We start from the raw sequence: 10,511 nt of genomic DNA, 5'->3' as shown, positions 1-10,511 counted from the left end.
CTCTTCAAGAATGAAGGACAAACAGCAAGAATAATAAATGTAACCGGGTTGCTAGGCTGGCCCCCTAAAATGAAGTGCAACATAGCCAGGTGAGGCTAGTGGTAGAGAAAAGAAAATCCCCAACCCCTTCGTGGCACCCCACCCTCTGTGTGTGTGTGTGTGTGTGTGTGTGTGTGTGTGTGTGTGTGTGTGTATGAAAATGTAACAGGCTTGGCCATAAGAGAGTGGGGCCAGAGCCAATCAAAAACAAAAGAACTATTTGGGATTACAACTGTGTTTATATGTAGGGATTGTGTGCGTACATGTACATACCAAATATCAATATGGTAGAATGTAAACTCTTTACCCCATTAGAGGATTAATTGATTGCTATGTTTTATAAAACAGCACGCAGGCATTTGATTTTTTTTAAAAAGCACATTGCAAGCCTTAACATTCTATTCAAACGGTAGCTACTATGTGGATGTCATTCTTAGTATGGAAAACCTCCACTAATGTCCCACTCTGAGAAATCGTCATGGCCCGAAGGTGAGCCTGGGCTCTCAAAAGCTGTGGCCCAAAAGCCTAAGCTCTTATTGCTTGTACTAACCTACGGAGGCTTCAGTCTAATAGAACCAGTAAGGCCCTGTGTGTCTGCCCTCTAAAAGCAAACCGAGCTGAAGTTTGAAAGAATAGTTAATTTTTAGATAATACTTTACAAGGTTTGCAAAGTGCTTTGTATTCGTGATCTCATTTGATGAGAATGGCTCATTAATAGAAACTTGACCAACAGGTGATAACTCTTGGCCACCTTAGCTTCTCGTTTCAATCTGAGGGAATTAAGTAGAGGGAATCTGGGAGAAAGAATGGCCATACTGATGAAATTGGAAATTTATAAAAGTATTTTGAAGAAGTTTGAGGCATTCAAGTGGCTTGGTGTGATTAGAGTGCCAGGCTGAGTGCAGAAAACTTGATTTCAAATGCTACCTCGGATACTTACAAGCTCTCAATATCACTTAATTTATTAAACAGAAGTAATAATAGCACCTACCTCACAGGGTTGTTGTGAGGATAAAATGACATATCAAGCACTTTGTAAACCTTAAAGCACTGTTTGTTATGGTTGTTATATTCACTATTATCCTGAAATGATACCTCTTTTTTAAAAAAATGATTTAGCATTCATTTTTTAAAATTTTAAGTTCCATATTCTCTCCCTCCTTCAACCCCTCCTCTATCCATTAAGAAGTCAAGAAATATGATGCTTATTATACATGAGTCATACAAAACATATTTCCACATTAGCTACGTTGAAAAAAACAAAGCAAGAAAAATAAAGTGAAGAAATATGTATGTATATATATTTCAATCTGCACTCAGAATTCATAAAATGACACTTCTGATTTCCCCTTTAGCAATACCCAATAAGTAATCTTTCCCTGAAGACCTCCAGAAAGGAAGAACCCACTGTTTAATAAGCATGATCATTTTAATTTTGGACATCTCTAATTGTAAGAAAGCTTTTTCTTGACTTTAAGCCTAACCTGGCCTGAGCATCTTGTGATTAACGCTTTTTGTTCTGCCTCTAGGGCCAAGACCCATAAGGCTAATTCTTTCTTCTAGAAACAGCTGTTCAAATACTGAAAGACTTCTCTTCCCTAGTTTTAAGATCCCTGGTTTCTTTAGTCAGTCCTCACATGGAATGAACTATTGGCTCTTCCATCATCCTGGCTGCCTTTCTTGGGGCACTTTCCATATAATTTTGGTAGCTTTTGCCAGTTGGTGTTATTGTTGTTCAGGTGTTTCAGACTCCTCATGACCCCATTTGGGGTTTTCTTGGCAAAGATACTGGAGTGGTTTGTCATTTCCTTCTCTAGTTCATTTTATAGGTGAGGAAACTGAGGCAAACAAGGTTTAGTGACTTGCCCGAGGTCACCAGCTAATAAGTGCCTGAGGCCAGATTTTAACTCAGGAAGATGAGTTTTCCTGACTCCAGGTCTGGTGCTCTATCCACTGAACTACCTAGCTGTCCTTGTCAGTTCATACCTAATGATTATGTATCACGTTAAGGTTTTCACAGGACTTTGTATTCTACTGCATGACAACCCTGTGGGGTCCAATTTTTTTTTTGTACCAGATCTATGATTTCATTAAGTATAGGGAATTCTCAATGAGATAATTGCCTCTACTAATGCAAGGTAGCATCTGCTCAGGAACTTAGTATAAGGGAGTTGCTTGGGACATTGAGACTTTATTTTCCACAAAACCAGTATATGTTGAGTCCAGGTCTTTTTAACTCTTAGGCAACTCACTGTTTGTTATTCCATGCTTCTCTGATCATAGGTTCATAGATTTAAAGCCAGAATAGATCCTAAAGGTAATTTAGCACAACCTCCTTATTTTATAAATGAGAAAACTAAGGCATGTCAAGGTTAAGGACATAAGGGCAGTAAGTAGCACAGCTGAAATCTGAACCTAGGTACCCTGACACCAAATCCAGTCATCTTCCCACTAACTATGCTGTGTGTAGTGTACAGAAGGACTGGTGCCCACCTGTGGTTATAAAGAGTGCTTGAGCTATTAAAGGCACAGCAGGTGCTGACTCCCATATCTGTTCGCATGTTGTTAAATAAATGTGAAACTGTGGAGAAGTGCCATCCCTGATAACCAGCTGCATTTTATCTTTCCAGTTTTACTTTCATTAGTGCCAAATGAAGGAAGCTTTTTTTTTCCAGACTGAGTCACAACTAAATATAGTTTGATGAAAAATTACTTGTAAAATGACTTTTTAAGTAAAATATTTTTAAGCCATATATAACGTCAGCTGTTGTCTGTCCAGTAGATCTGACCCACAGAACCATCTTTCTTTTTAAATTAACTTTATTTTTTTAATGACTAGCATTTATTTTCTCCCTTTTGTACATCTCAACCCGTCCCTCTGAGAATGAAAAAAGTAAAAACAAAGTCTTTATAACAGTCATAGCTTAACAAAATATATTGGCCATGTCCAAAAATGTATGTCTCATTCTGCATATTAAGCATACCACCTCTATTAGGTGGTAGGTAGCATGTCTTGCTTAGTCATTTCACTGAAACACCTTTTTAATGAAAGAAACTGCTGGAGTTGTAGTCAGAGCAAAAGGCACACAGTAGGTCTTCAGTAAATACTTGGTTTTTGACTCATGTTTCCTTGTTGTGACCCATAGGGAGTCAGCTAAATGGAATGCTTCTAGGATGACTGACTCCCTTCTGCTGTGCTGACCTTAGTTTGCCCTCTAACAAACCACTGGCAACCTGGAAGGGGTCCTAGGCTAGGCCAGAGCTCTAGAATCACAGTCATAACGGTCACCTAATCTAACCCAGATCCATTGAAGAATTTCCTCTATAACATACCTGACAAGTGATCATCTGTTTTCTTGAAGTCCTCCAATGAGGGAGAGCTCACTGCCTCCCAAAGTAGCCCACCCCATTTTTGAACATATTGGACTGTAAGAGGTTTTTTCTTTACATCAAATCTGAATTTCTCTCTTTGCAAATGTGCACCTATTCTTCCTGATTCTGATTCCTCTTCCAGCTTGAAGAAAATGATTATGTTCCCTCCTTTCCCTATGTCTTTCCCCACGAAAAATCTTCTTTCTCAGGCTATGCATCCTCAGTTTTCAGCATCTGGCACATACTAGGCACTTAATAAATGTTTATTGAAGGGGGAAGTTAGAGCACTGGCCCTGGAGTCAGGAGGACCTCAGTTCAAATCCAGTCTCAGACACTTAGTAGCTATGTGACTCTGGGCAAGTCATTTAATCCTGATTGCCCCTCCAAAAAAGGTTTATTGATTGGCTCAATTGATTGTATGAACTCAAGACTCTTTGCTCTCCTCTGTCTGCCCTCAGATTTTGATTTTCTCCTTATTGAAAACAATAAGCCAGATATAGTCTGCTGAGGTCAGAGTCCAGCTGGATCACCAGTATCTCCTGATCTCTCATGCCGTGTATCTTGTGAGGCCGGAAACCCAGAAAATCCGTTGGAGGGTGGATGTGTCTATGTCTATGCAATCCTGCTAAGGATTTCCACCCTCTCAGCAGGATACTATGCACTAAGTGAGTTTCTTTCTATGGCTATGCTTTGGTAATGAGATGAAATTAACTGGGTGCTCATATCAGACTGAGCACACTACAAAAGCTCCAGAGAACTGGGCCCTCATTGGCCCATCCCACCCCACTCTTTCCTTACGTATGAAACAGAGGGTTGATCAGGGGAGCCTCTGAACAATTTAATGATGAGGTTATAGGGTAGGCTTTGTTCAGAAGTGCACCTCCCACAGAACTAGGCATGCACCCCCCTACTCCTGGCTGAGAGGATCTAGAGAACTCTTGATTGGTTTCCAGTTGCCTCCAGAAACAAAATGAATGCCAAGTGAGAGTCCAGGAGGAATGGACTCTTGTCAGAAGAACCATCCTTATTTGTAATCCAGAAGAATAAACTATTATGCAGATTGTCCTCAAGTGTGCAGAGTATCTCTGTCAGCTATGCCTGGGCTATTTCAAATCAATAAACATTTATTAAGCACCTACTAAATGCTGGAGATACAAATAAGAAAAAGAAAGTTTCTGCCCTCAAGGAACTTAAAATCTAATGGAGAAAGATAACACATAAAAGGAAGCTGAAAAGGGGAAGAAGGGTGGGCACTAGGGAGCACTCAGTTCAAGGACACGATATTCCATGAAATAAAAACCAAGCAGAGTTGCTGATGGAGAATAGCATTACTGGAAAGTTTTGAGAGTTCAGTCCTCTATAAAGGAAGGCTTTGAGAGGAGTTTAGGGCTCCACCCTCCAGTCCTACAAGCAGAGGGGAAAGGCTACTGAAGGAGTGGACAAGGTGCTGAATATCAAAAATTGTGTCAATTAGGATGGTGCTGAGATTTTCATTTATCAGTTTATCTAGGGGCAAGGTAAGACATTCCAAGAAATACAAATTTAGCTTTTTGGCTGTGCATTCTCCCTGGGGATGGGGAAACTGTAATACAACTGCATGTGCTGGTGCACCTGACCATCACACATATAAGCTTGTTCTTTTTCTTTTCTTTTTGTTTTATCTTTCTTGTCTTTTTGTGGAGGGGGGTGGGGTTCTCTTCCTTGAACTATTGTGAAGAGGAATTCCAAAGCAGGAGAAGCAAGAAGACTGTGCTTGGCCAGGTGAGCCTGAGAAGGGAGCTCTCAGACTTTCAGGTCCCAGTTGCTTTTTTCTGACTGTTTCTTTTTCTGAGCACAAGTCAAATACTAGTGATCCTGGGAATGGTTATTTCCAGTCTGGGGAGTTATCTTGGGGGTAAGCCTGAGTTCAAGAGTACCTAAGTCCTAGAGCGCCCAAGAGACTGAGAGTTCCTGAGTCCCAGAGTTAGATAGTGACCTCCCAGAGGTTGGTTTCCTTACTAGCTGGGGTATATGGGGTATTCAGGGAGGAATGGCACCTCTAATGTGATCCCTTTTCAAGGCTGTTTTTTAAGGATACGTTTAGTGTTCACCTTTTCACCCAACTCTTATTTGTGGCATGCACAACCTTCACACCTCTGTAAGACTGTCTTGGCAGATAGACTAAGTCAGGTTGAGGATGACTGATAGGGCTCAAAACTGTTGGTAAGTTGGGGGGGATGTATATCCCCAAGTATGTGAAAACTTCCCAGCAGAATGGAAGGATGAAAACAATTTGTTCCAATGGCCATGAAGGCAGCTGATGCAGAGTTTGATTAGCCATCGGAGACACCAACATCATCTTGGGCCATCCTGGGACTTTTGTCTTACCATAGGACCTCAATGACTCAAGAAGATAGTGAGGCTGATGACTTTGTGCAGCTCTGCCTCACTTAAATCCAATTTACAAGCAAGTCAAGACATAAGCGAGGATATCATTCATTGGTCCTCTTGGAAAACAAAGGTTGAACAACCACAATCTTACCAGCTCATTTCTCAGAAGAGGAGAGAGTATCTTTCTCTCTCATGGAGAAAAGTCCTGCAGCTGAAGGAAGGACTAAAAATAGTCCGTAGAATCTTGTCAACATTCCATGATATTGTGGTGTGTTGTTCACATTGTGTTGATTGAAGGTGAATTTGTTGTGGTTGCTGCTATTCAGTTGTTTTGGTTGTGTTGACTCTTTGAGACTTTGTGTTCAGTCCTGTCCAACTCTTAGTGACCCCATTTGGGGTTTTCTTGACAAAGATACTGGGGTGTCTTGCCATTTCCTTCTCCAGTTCATTTTACAGATGAAGAAACTCAGGCAAACAGGGTTAAATGACTTTCTCAGGGTCACGCAGGTAGTTAAGTTTGTGAGGTCAGATTTGAACTTAAGTCCTCTTGACTCCAAGCACTCCATCCACTGCACCACCTAGCTAAAGACAAATGGAGGATATTAATTCATTATTCACACTCTTCTGAGGAAGTCTAGCAAGTGCATGTCAATGTTTAATGTTTCTGTATTTATTCGTGAGTCCCTACAAGTCATTTTTATCTCATGTGCATTTTCTTTGGTGAGTGAAATAAAGGCTGTCCCATAGTCAAAACACATATTGTACATTGAATGCCAGTTTGAGTGTTGGGAACCTATTGTTCACACTTTGGGAAACCTGGATGAACATCACACTTAACCTTTATTCATATTTTGGGAAGGGGGTAAGGAGCCAAAGAGGAATAATAATTCCTTTGGGCAGGGATATGCTGGCAAATGTTTAACAGATTCTCTGGGAACATGCAACATATTTTTCAAAGTTTAAAGTTTAATCTGCATTAACTTTCCCCTCATCCCTTTTTTAAGTCAACAAAATGGTAAATCAAGTCCTGATTTGTAGAGTTTGATTTCTGAATGTAAATGCTCATAATGAAAATTTAACAACTGACTTTTTTAAGCAAGTGTGAGCTCACTCTTCCAGGCTGCTGCCTTTGCAACCACCCATCCCCCAGGATCTGACCACATTTGGCCACAGGGTATGCCTCAGTAAACAGTCTTTATATCTTGGTACTTATAAAAGGCTTACTAGCATACCAATATTTACATGTTCATTGTAAAAATACTTTCTTTACATTTTATACTTTATTATAGTCTGAAAATAAAATTTTCCCATCAACACATACAAACATAATACTTCTTTTTAAAAATTTTTCTTTATTTTTTTTATTGTATTATTATTTTATGTTTTCAATGTTCTACAATCCTCCCTTCCTTTCTTCCCCTCCTCCCTCCCAAGACAGCATACAGTTTTATATAGGTTCTACACATACATTCCTATTAAATACATTTTCACCTTAGTCATGCTGTGTAGAAGAATTAAAATGAATGGGAGAAATCATAAAACAAACCAAAATGTAATACAAAAGAAAATGATCTGCTACATTCTGCGATCGAATTCCATAGTTCTTTCTCTGGATGTGGAAGGCCATTTTGACTTGAGACCATTGGGAATTTTTTAAGTCCTTGCATTGCAATGTAGTTCTAAGTCTACCAGAAAAAATTCTTGCATACTGTGGTTGTTGCTGTGTATAAAGTTCTCCTGGTTCTGCTCCTTTCACTCAGCATCAGTTCATATAAGTCTTTCCAGGCCTCTCTGAAGTCTTCCTGTTCATCATTTCTTACAGCACAATAGTATTCCACTACATTCATATACCACAATTTATTCAGCCATTCCCCAGTTGATGGGCATCCCCTTGATTTCCAGTTTTTGACCACCACAAAGAGTGCTGCTATAAATATTTTTGTACATGTGGGACCCTTTTCCATTTTTATGATCTCTTTGGGATACAGTCCTAGAAGTGATATTGCTAGATCAAAGGGTATGCACATTTTTGTAGCCCTTTAGGCATAGTTCCAAATTGCTCTCCAGAATGACTTGGATCAGTTCACAGCTCCACCAACAATACACATAATACTTCTTAGGGATACTTCTCTAATGTATCATTAATATTGATTCAGTACCACTTGACAATACCAGAAGTGTCAATAGGTGTTCCACGTACTATAAACGCAGACAGGGTGAGTCTTCAAGGGATGTTGTTGGCCCAGGCACTGTAGCCATGTGACAGAGTAATGTAGCTATGTGGAACTTCTTTGAGAAAGTCAAGTGAAAAGTCCAGATTCTCCACAGATGAGAACAAACCAAGGTAAAAAGACTGTGGAGTTGTTAGGCAAAATAGCAAGCAGGGAAAAGATCCCTGTCCTCAGCTGCTGCCCCTCCTTCTCCATTTTCATTTCTACCAGCCTCTAGTTCCACCCATTCTGCTTGGAGAATTTTGCCCATCGCAAATTAGGATGAGCATTGCCACCACAATGCCTGGTTCCTTAGGTCATTCTGCTTTCCCTTAAACTTTTTTCCTCAGTTCAAAGGAGACAATGTTGGACTAGTTTGAAAGAAATTTATACTAGAGGAAAAATAAAAACACAAGGGGCAAGCATGCAAAAGTGCAATGGTATACACAAGGAGCCATTTACAGAAAACAGATTTCTTGTGTCAAATTAAAATTTAGCCACAGATTGACATGAAAGGATCATATTTCTAGAGCTAAAGGAACTTCAGAGGTCATCTAGTCCTGCTCACTCCCTTTGTACACAAGTAAACTGAAGAGAGCCAGAAGGAGGATAAAAGACTAGTCCAAGGTCAGAAGAGGATTTGAACTTAGGTCCTTTGAGTCCAGTCTAGGACTCCTATGGGTCGTCCTATCTCAGTTCTGCACCTCCAGCCAGTCTCGGTTAGAAGATAACCCAAGCTACTCAAACTCTTAGCCTGAAGTGACTTTAGTTTGGCACCATTTCCAAGTCTGATAAAAGTTTCTGTTTTTCCCAGTTTTCTTTATGGTTATCAGTCATCTCTTCCATCTCTTGGTTGCAAGGCATATTCACCGAGTATTAGTCTTGGCTCTCTGAAAGGTATAGAATCTCAAAATTTCTGTTTGAGATTACCTAATTCAACTTGTACATACACTCCGTAATAATCTCGACAAGCGTTATCTGCTTCTATTTGAAGCTATTCAGAAATGAGAAGCCCAGTACCTCTTGGGGCAGTTCATTTCACTTTTCAACATCTCCAATTGTTTGGAGTTTTCCTGGCTGCTACTATTCTAGATGTATTCTGACATATGTGAAGTAGAGCAGGCTTGTTACCTCCCATTCTTGCTTCTCAATGCAGCCTAAGATCAAATTAGCTACTGGGGCTCATTTTCCTCATGTGTAACAAGAAAGGGTTGGACTAGAAGATCTAAATAGTCTCTTCTAACTCTGACATTCTATGCTCCTATGCTTTATGATTCTGAACTTAACTGTTATCTCGGCACTTTCTAATATAAATACTCTGACATAGACACAGTTAGGAGACAAATATAAAGTTGGTTAAAATCAAATTGAAGTACTAAATGAAATAATTTCATGGGTGGGGGGATATGGACAAAGACACAGATATCTTTGTAACTGTGGTGATGAGGTGGAATAGCAGTAGGAGTTCCATATTGACCTTTTGAGAGAATTGTGGGGGAAGTGAGCAAGGAAAAGAATGACAGAATCTCCTCTATGCAATCCATGGAGGCTTTGTGGAGGAGGCCACTCAGAAGAGCACTGAGGTCTTCAATTCCCTGTATGTTGCTTGGGAATTGAGTCAATTGCTCCGTATTCCTTTCTCTTTCATCTATAGGATGGGACAAAATTTGGGATTTCACTAGTCTAAGGAACTCTCAGTTGAGGAAACTCTTGCTATCAGGGTACAGCTGGCACTTTCCCAGAACTTGACATCTCCTCTAGCTGCCTAGAAGACAAGTGTCCAGGGTCATGTAATCAGTATAAGTCTAAGATAGGATTGAACCCCAGTTTTTCTGGCCTCGAGGACCACTCTCTCCAGTTTGCCTCTTTCAGAACTCAGCTCCTTAGTGAAACCTTTCCTGATCCCTTTCATATTAGGATTCAATCTCTCCTCCTCCAACAATTAAGTATTTACTTAGTTGTTTGCATGAAGTACCTTCCCAGGACTAACGTGCAAACTTCCTCCAGGCAGGGATTATTTTTCTTTTGGTCTTTTCAATTTCTAGAACAAAGGATGGTGTCTTGTTTGTAGTGGCACTAAACACACTAGGTAACAACTAGCAGAGTCTTACCAATCACATCAGCATGCATTTATGAAGCATTTATTTTTGCTGGCCACTCTGCTAAGTGCTGGGTATGCCAAAAAACAAAAAAACAAAAAGCAAAAAAACAGTCCCTGCCCAGAAAAAGCAGATATTCTAATGAGGGAGAAAATATGTAAATAATTAGGCACATCCATTCATCCATGTACATATGCATGTATGATCTAGAATAGAGGGGAGGGGTAATCTAAGTGGGAAGGCAGTAGCTGGAGGCTAGGGGAGGGAGGGAATCAGGACATACCTCCTACAGAAGCTAAGATTTCAGTTAAGTCTGGGAAGCCTTGGGAACTGAGTCAGAGGTGACGCATAGGGAATCCCTAATGCAAAGGCATAAAAGTGGGAGACAGGGGGTGCCTTATTTGAGGAATTGCAAGTAGGC

This window comes from Notamacropus eugenii, chromosome 4 (genome assembly GCF_028372415.1).
Source record: "Notamacropus eugenii isolate mMacEug1 chromosome 4, mMacEug1.pri_v2, whole genome shotgun sequence".
Classification (NCBI taxonomy): Eukaryota; Metazoa; Chordata; class Mammalia; order Diprotodontia; family Macropodidae; genus Notamacropus; species Notamacropus eugenii.
Note: the sequence above shows the minus strand (reverse complement) of the source record.